We start from the raw sequence: 9,483 nt of genomic DNA, 5'->3' as shown, positions 1-9,483 counted from the left end.
TTTGGAAACGGATCAATCAATACCGCTGAGGTTTTTTAACTCTTAAAGAACTTCTTAATCTCAGCTTTATATGAACAATCTTTCATCCAATGGTCCTCATCACATATTTGACATGGCCCAAGAGGTTTTCTTTGCCTAGAAGGGTTTGCAGAAGATTTTTCAGGATTCAAATCATCCTGTTTCTTCTTTTTGCTTTTCCCTTTCTTCTTGCTCCCTGGTTGCTTTGGTTCTTTGCCTTTGTCTGTCGACATGGCATTAACCTCCGAGGCAAGATGTTCTTCATTTGCATTTTGACCAGAAACCGTACGGGCTTTCTTAGATGTAGCCTTTGCGGTTTTCATGCTGGTTGTACCTATCACGCCATCGCCGGCATGAGAGTCTTTGTTTGATTTAGGAGGAGGAGGAATGGAAAACTCTGGTCTAGGAGCATCAAGGATTTTGTCGTAGAGTGTGCCAGACTGAGTATAAATCAAGTCTAGATATTGCACACGAGAAATGACTTGCTCTTCAGTGACAACTCCCCCCTTAGCCACATCTTCTGTAATAGAAGGTAATAATGACTTAATAAGCCATTCAGCTAACAGTTGATCAGGAACATATTTTTTTACCATTTGGCGACGACGTCACCACTCATGAATATGATCAGATATGTGAGTGATTTTCGTCTGCTTAAAAGTGGTAAGAAGCTCCGTTCCTGTTTCATACCTTATGGGTAACTGAAAATGGGTTAAAAAGGTGGTGGCAAGGGTGCTGAAGTTATCAAATGAAGCTCTAGGCAATTTGATGTACCATTTTGCTGCCGGACCAGTTAACGTTCGCCGAAAAAGGCAAAGCCTAATCGAATCATCATTGAGAGTGTTGGACGAACACCACAGATGAAAGGTCATCACATGATTCGACAGATCTTCACCCGGATTTCCATTGAATTTAGGAACATCTGATGGAATTTTATGATGAATCTCCAGCCACCAAGGGGCGTAAGCAATTAGATCATTTTTTAGCCGATTTAGATATGGTAATTCTAAAGTTGCAATGAAAGGAAACTGTTGATTCAGGTTTGGCGAAGCATACCCTGGATAAGATGGGATCGCCTGAGCAGTGGGTCTTTGCATACCAGCATAATGTATTTGATGCTGATAACTTTGATAAGGTTGATGGGCATAACCATTACCCGAAAATCTTTGTTGCTCAGGGCCTCGATAAGCTTGCTGGAATTGCGGTTGTTGATATTGTACCAGCCATGGTTGTGAAGCCATTTTCTATTGTCCAATACTAGATGTTTGACCAAGATGAGGGGTGATAGTACCCGTTTGAGCCTAAGTCGCTTCAGTTAAGGAGCCACTAATCGGCGATTGTGGTTGAGTCGTTGAGACAAGAGGCTATTGTATTACGACCTGAGAGACTTGAGGTTGACATACAATAGGCAGCGCTTGTACTTGCGACACCGTCACAATAGCCAGTGTAGTGGGAATATTCGACACAGGTAGATTTGGTTGCATTGAATATACAACTCTTGGTTGTTGAGGTAGTATTGGCACCCAACCACTGGATGTAATTCCAGCTTGACCTGAATTCTGTTGTGAACTCTCATATGGTTGTTCTCTTGGAGGGAACAATGAAAAGGCATACTGCCCCCCATATGGCGGCAATCCAGTGTTCAAAGGGAAAATTGGTCTTTGTAGACTAGACTGCCCAAATTGATGCTATTGTGAAGGATAAATTTTCTGAGACTCAACATAAGAAATTCCAAATATTATTCCGGATGAACAAACGGGAACAGACCATACTTTTGAAATAGTCCCTAGGTGGACTTCATCTAGCAGTTGAGAGCTATTTGGGATAGATGGTATACCAACGAACATTGTTGGAGTAGTGGTAGGAGGTTCTACTGCTGCTGTATCGGATGACACAGTCCTAGATGTTGATGGTTGTTCAGACATATTAAGTCTATCCAAAATACTTCCTAGCGATTCTACAGGAACTTGCGATGAAGGGTGACTAACCTCTGAATTATAAGGATATAGGTGGATCCCAGTTCCAAAATGTAATGGGGTACTGGATGGAAGATCCTCCACAATCTCTTCTATTGCAATCAGTCCAGGTGGAAGAGGCAGACCGTCAGGTTCATAAAATATTTCTGGTACTAAAGAAGGTACACACTCTACAAAGACAGATGTTGGAGGGTTGACACTTTCCGAATTAGTCCTAGATGGAGCTGGTTCAAGAATAGATGTGTTTACCATTACACTAGGATCAGTTCTAGTGTCCTCTTGTAATTGTGGAACCTCTTCTATAGAGGTAGGGATACCAGAAATAGTTGAAGTAACTGGAGTCTCTGAGGATGTTGAAACACAAGTTTCAAACAAACCAGGAGACTTTGACCCAGTTAAATGAGATCGCTTGGCCTGGAATGGTTTCATTTATGGAGTCAAAGACGATTGACTCGTTAGTCTCTGCGAACGACGGGGTTTTGATTGACTTTCTTCCACAATTGTGGATTACTTGATCAACTCAAAATAAAAAAGGGGAAAATGTTATTTCGAATTAAATGAATTTTATGACGCTTTGACACAACTTGCTTTTTCAATTTTTAAGAGTCGAGAAAAAGCTAAAGATGACTCTAGTCGCCTTCAATTTTTAATGAGCCTGAAGTGACAAGTACTCAGATGGACCTATTCTTTTAAGGAGTTCGAAAAGGAAAGAAAGTGACTTCTCTGGAAATCTAAACAGAGGGATTACCAAACCAATTGAAAAACTACAGAATACTTTTTATGGTACGGTAGTCAATATTCCCGAATCTTGTGTTCAGTGCATTGTGATCGATAGGGCGGCAGACACGACTTCCTAAGGATAAAGGATGTAGCCTATTTTGGTCTCCCAATATATACTCAACGGTACGTGGGAGCACAAGTCCATACTGGCACTTGTTGTCTCAAAGAGGAGGAATCACCCAACCTACGATGAAAGTGATAGTTACCAGGCTTTACGACACCGGAATATGTCTCTAGCCTAGACTTCTAAATGTTGTGCATTAGGTTCCAAAGCGTTTTTATGTTCATTGAGGTTTATTTTATAGTTGATCTTTCTTAAGAAGTTTTCCTTTAAGGTTCACCGCGTGATGTAGATATATAATTCCTAAATATGCAATCTAAGATGATAAACAGTCATTTACTTTCTTTTTTGCAATGAAATCCCTAGCTACTAAGGAAAGAGAAATGAAATTCTTTCAACATAGAGCAGAGAACACACACTAGATGCACTTTTCCTAAATCAATTTCAGCTGTAGTCTAAATGCAAATGCACATGCATGTATTGTTTTTCAATTTCCTTAATGTGAGAATGACAAAAGAAAACTAAGTATAGATCTGAACTATCTTCTTTCAAAGCGACAGTACTAACGATTTTCTCTTCAAAAAACGAAAGGAAGGCTAAGACGACACTTTGCGATTTCGAATTTAAAATTGATTTCAACACTTGAAATACTATTAATTCAAATCAAATACAATGGAAGAAGTGTAATCGACTATCTAAAAGAAGAATGATTTACGACACTCTTTTTCTTGACTGAAAACGACACTAGCGACACTTTCAAATCAAAAGACGACAGTTCAATTAAGCTACTATTTGCAAAGGAGAACTATAAGTGATGAAAAATACATAAAAAAACATTCACAATTCCTTCTGATGGAGGGTGAAATAATGCAAAGGAAGATGGTTTCAACAGTGATGTACTAATCCTAGACAGCAAAACTACTGAATAAAGCTGAAGACAAGGAAGCAAAAACCAAAATCTGGAGGTAGAAACAGTCTTACTCAATCATCGCACCTGTTACACAGGGAAACAGGGATGCATCTCACCTACAACACACGGGAGGTGCGATGCATCCAGATTGCCAATGAGAGACAGTGCGATGGTCTAGGGATGAGACTGAGCTTGGTTTTCACTCACAGTTTGCAGCTAAGTTTAGGGATTTAGGCTAAGCTAATGATTGTCAGTAAACACAAAGTATAGGGGCTGATCTAATGAGGTTATTTGAGCTACCACCAGGGCACTTAGGATGTTTGCAAGCTAGATGTTCAGTTCATAAACCAACCCAAAGATTGACTGAAGCAGCGTTGATCTACTTTGTAGTTGCATAGAAAAAGCAGTTCGAAGGCTAGCTAGCTTAACTTCAGGCTCCATCTGTGGTTTATAAAGCAAACAACAGTAACAAAACAAACAAACTATTCGCTCCCCAGCGGAGTCGACATTTTTTTATCGATAAAACTAGTGTACATTCAAAGCTGCTAGTCCCACTAAGATGGGTAGCTATCTTTGAAACAAACAAACTAAAGTTACTTGTGTTTTCCTTTATGAGAGATAGATGAGAGAGAAGCAAAAAGTACCAACCTCAATCTTTTACTAGTCTCCTTGCTTGTTTCCTCTCTCCCTTGATAGAGCTTTCACCACTCCTTTCTCACTTGTCCCGCTTCAAAGAACACCTTTAGAGTTAAAGAAACAAAATACCATCAAAGCATAGAGATCTATAACCATAAAAAATGTAGGATCAGATGTACATTAACCATATAAATGCATATACAAATACAAGATTCAGAGATATACAAACATATGGAGGAAAACTCAAATAGCTTTATTGATAGAAGTAGTAGAAGAGAGGATTACAACCAAGCTGTCTGATCCAGCATCATCCTCCCAGCATGAAAGCCCTCTTCACCTCATACAAAGAAATATCACCCAACAATGTCTTCAAAGAGAAACCAACAACACTTCCTTGCAAATTACAAAATTCCAGCCCCTGGATCTCTAGGATGAGGGATCCATATATAGATGTTTGCAGGAGAGTGAGTCAGCTTCTGGGATTTTGATTAGTGTCATTTCACTGATAGTTCTTGGTTCCACTTGGAGATTTCATGATCTCTTACTCATCCCTAGGCGAATTCAGAGAGGCAAGTGTCATATGAGCAGTTTTTAGAAGATTCTTTGAGTTTCCACCTAGCAAACTGCTTCTACCATTTGTCTGCTCTCACTCATCGCACCCTACACAATGGCTTTCTAGTATGCATCGCACCCCCTGTGTGTAACAAGTGAGATGCATCGCACCCTCAGCATGGAGCAGTCTGTATGGTCCAGTTTTGACCAGTTCTGAGTAGTTTTTCAGGGAGAACTTCTGGGAAATGATGTAATCAGCTGACCTTGTTCCTTTAGGGTATGAAACAACACTTTTAGGGGCTTAGAAGCCCTTGGTTTATGGAAATACGTGATTGGGGTTGCAGTGCCCAAATATGTCTATAACAGCCGGGAGCCTGGCAGCCAAAACTGTGAAATTCCCAGAGGGAATTGGTAGTTGGCTGCTAGGTTACTGGCAGCAGAAACTGTACAATTCCCAAGGGGAACAGGTAGTCAGCTGCTGGGAGCTTGGTAGCAGAAACTGCGCAATTCTTGGAGGGAACTGGTAGTCTGCTGCTAGGAGCTATTGGCGAGGGAAACTGCACTGAGGCTGGGAGGCTGGCCACCTGATCATCTCTATGCAATTTATGAGCTGAGCAGATTGCTGGGCAGTAGATGTTCTGCTCATGAAAACTGTGAAATTTACTGGATGAGTAGTCGGTCGACTGTCGGGAGGACTGAATGGGAAAAATGCACAATTTTATGAGGGAGACAGGGAGTGGCACTTGGTGTCTGTCTGTCCTGTCTACACAATTTCCTCAGTTAGCAAAGTGGGCAAGGTTAGCAACCTCTGCGCAGTTTTTTAGGGGAGTAAGTTTCGGGGTGGCTGTCGGGTCCGACTCTCCGGGTGGCTAGCATGAAAGTTGATTGGATCACTTGCAATCAAAAAAACTTGGAAAGAATTGCTTGGTGCTTCTACACTTGTCTGGGTGACAGTCGACCAAGTTGATGGTGGGGTGATGGTCCGGCTGTCATAGGGGAGTCTGGTTGTCAGAACTTCAGCAAAATGACTAAGTTTGTGAACGATCGAAATATGCATAGTTGATCATGCAAACACACACTCACATGACTCGACGACGAGTTGAATCAAACCATCCAGACACACATGTTCAACATGACTCGAAATATGCATAGTTGATCATGCAAACACACACTCACATGACTCGACGACGAGTTGAATCAAACCATCCAGACACACATGTTCAACATGTTCAAAATGATGGTGCAAGCGACTAGCATGACACTTGTGATTGATCGTTGATCAACCATGACAACGCTTGTGCGACAGTGAATGTGACTTCGTGTGTGAGTACGATAGATTCTTTCATAACGAACATAACAAGTACACACAAAGCGAATACTTTGAGCATAACCAAAAGATGGTCACAAGCATGAATTATATACCAAAATGAAAAACTTGGATGAAATGAACAAGAAATTAATATGCAAAGACTCACATGGGCTCACAGAGTGAACCTGAGGGTGTGTAGTCATCAAGTGAAACTCTCAAGGGAGGCTTCGAAATTGGGTGTAAGCCAAAATTTTGGAGTGTGGTTGTAGCCACTACAACAGGTCCTTATCTCTTTGCTTCAATTGGTTTATACATGCATCCTTGGAAGGATAAATTTACCCTAGAAAAAGAGACATTCACAAGTGTTCCAGTGGTTTTTATGATTTATTCCCTACCTTTGGATTACTAGCTATTGTTGACCCTTGATCTTATTTGGAATAACTTGGGTAATTTTTTGAAGATTTTAGATGTGACTTTGCAGGCAAGGTATACTTCTTATGCGAGAATATATGTAGAGATGGATGTATTTGGAGCCTTACCAGAAGTGATCTATTTGGAATTCTTATATTAATTGTGGCTACAAACTATTTATTATGAACAGATTCCATTTAGGTGTAGACTCTGCCATGAGCACGGGCATCTAATAAGGGATTTCCCCTGAATCACATAGAGGAGTAGAGTAAGAATCAGGAACCGATTAGATGGTGAAGGATTTGTGAAACCAAATCAGAGAGGGCGAGCTAATAGGAGACAAAAACAGAGAACTCCAAGAGGGAGAAACACCATGAAGAATAATTTCGACATCTTATTAGAATTGATGCTTGAGGAGGAAAGGAACAATGGAGAGAAATAGGTAAATAAAATTAATAACAAGGAATTTATTATGGAAGGTCAGAAAAACCCTCGTAAGAGTATGGATATTCTAGATCAGGGGAAAGACCTAGAAGGGGATTCTGAAATGACACTAAGTGAAGCGAGAACTGAGGACATTGACCTCCTGGAAATAGTGGAAAGGGGAGGAATGGATCTATAGAGTATGGTGGAATAATGGAGAAAGCAGGGGTTGGATGAAATCCATTTGGAATAGGTGGATCGAATCTAGTATCTTTATCTTACGCGAGAGGACATGAAACTTCGAGGCCTAAAGCGATCACAAGAGGAGATTGGTCATATGGGAATAAAGGTGGCCAGATCTCAACTCCCCTTGATGCCAAAGAAAACTGGGAGGAAAAGGGGAAGAAATTTGAATAGTGTAGCTCTCCAGAAGCTTGGAGAAATGTTGATCAACTCAGGTAAGATGATAGCTCTTAGCTCGCCTCCCAATCCCCTAGTTAAATATGAAAATAATTACATGGAATGAAAGAGGCATAAATATCCTTAGAAAACAAACATTATTTAAGAAGAATATAAGAATGGAAAAGCCATATTTGATATTTATTCAGGAAAATGAATGTACAATTGATAAGATGAAGGAAGTAGATAGGAATTTTGAGAGGAAAATTATTTATTTAGATGTAGAAGCTCAGAGTAGTGTAGGAGGGTTAGTAACTTGGTGGAATCCTCAAATAATGAACCTAGTAGCCACATAATCTACTAGATTCTTCCTCTCTTTTGAGTTTTAGATCATAGGTGCTCCAGGCTCTATTGTTTTTACAAATTCTTATGGGACACAAAGAATTGATGAGAAATTAGGTTTTATACAAGCTTTGAAGGATTTAAGAAGAAGAAATCCATACCAAAAATGCATTATAGGGGGGATTTCAATATGTTAACTTCTTTAGCAGAAAAGAAAGGTGGAATGAGGGGGTTAGATAGAGACTCTAATGCCATCAAGAGTTTCATAGAAGATGAGAAAATTATTGATATTGATACAGGTAATGGGATCATTACCTGGAGTAATAAAAGGGGTTGGGACCATCAAGTAGCCTCTAGACTAGATAGATTAATAATTTCTGAGGACTTGTTTCTCCAACGGATGGATGTTGAGGAAAATATTCTCCCCTATGGAGGTTCAGATCATTGGTTGGTGATGCTGACAGTGGAAAAGTTAGGAACCCCTAAAAATAGAATGTTCAGATTTGAAGCTTTTTGGATAAATTACCCCTTTTATGGAGAATATTAAGTAGTGGTGGTTATAACCTCTACTAATCTGAGGCACCAAGATGTTCAGAATGTAGTCTAGATTGAGGAATATTATAAACCAATTCAAGAACTAGATTAAAGTCAAGTTTGGTAATATCTTTTAGGCAAAGAAGGAGTTGGAAACAAAGATGGAGGAATTGGAGAGATAGCTGGTGGAAGAGGGATATACAAAAGAGAAAAGAAAAGAGGAGATGGAACTATTGAAGAAGTGGGAGGATAGATGCTTACAGGACGAGATATTATGGAAGCAGAAATCTAGAACCATGTGGTTACAGAAAGGGGAGAAGAAAACAAAGTTCTTCCAGAGGTCGACAATAGAACATAGGAATTAAAATAGAATTCTTAGAATAAAGGATGCATAAGGGAAGTCTTATGAATCCCATAAGGACATTAACTTTGCTTTGGTACAACATTTCCATAAGATTGTAGAGGAACCTTAGATCGATAGGTTAGCAGTGATCCAAAAGATCGTTAGGCATATTCCTAGAGTGTTGATAGAGGAGCATAATTAGAATTTGAATGAACCCGTTTCATGGAGGGTATTTCTCAGGCATTTCAAGAGATGCACAATGGAAAATCTCCCGGCCCAGATGGATTTCTAATTGAATTCTTTAATTTTGTTGGGAGGTGGTAAAACAAGATGATTTTGAAATAGTGGTAGATTCTCATGATTCTTCAACTATCCTTAAAGCTATAAATTCCACATTTATAACTCTAATCCCAAAGGAAAAGGTTTCTTGCACTTCGGAAAAGTTTCGACCAATATCTTTATGCAATGTGATAGACAATATAAACTCTAAAGTTGTAGCTAATCTCCTGAAAATGGTACTTCCTATGTTGATCTCAAAGGAAAATTTTGGCTTGTAGAAGGAAGAAAAATATTGGATAATGTTATCCATTCCCATGACATTTCCCACTCTCTTAAAAGTATGAGGAAGGAAGGAATGGTAATTCAACTAGATCTATCCAAGGAATATGATAAAGTAAGCCAGGAATATATGGAATAAATTTTAAAGGCTTTTGGTTCTGAGCATCTTTTGATTAGATGAATCATGTCCTTAGTGACCTCCCCAAGATTTGCGGTATTAGTTGATAGCACTCG

Source organism: Pinus tabuliformis, chromosome 1_1 (genome assembly GCF_031772625.1).
Source record: "Pinus tabuliformis cultivar Carrire ecotype Pingquan chromosome 1_1, CPIR1, whole genome shotgun sequence".
NCBI classification, from domain to species: domain Eukaryota; kingdom Viridiplantae; phylum Streptophyta; class Pinopsida; order Pinales; family Pinaceae; genus Pinus; species Pinus tabuliformis.
The sequence above is the reverse complement of the archived record's forward strand: the minus strand, read 5'-3'. Positions refer to the sequence as shown.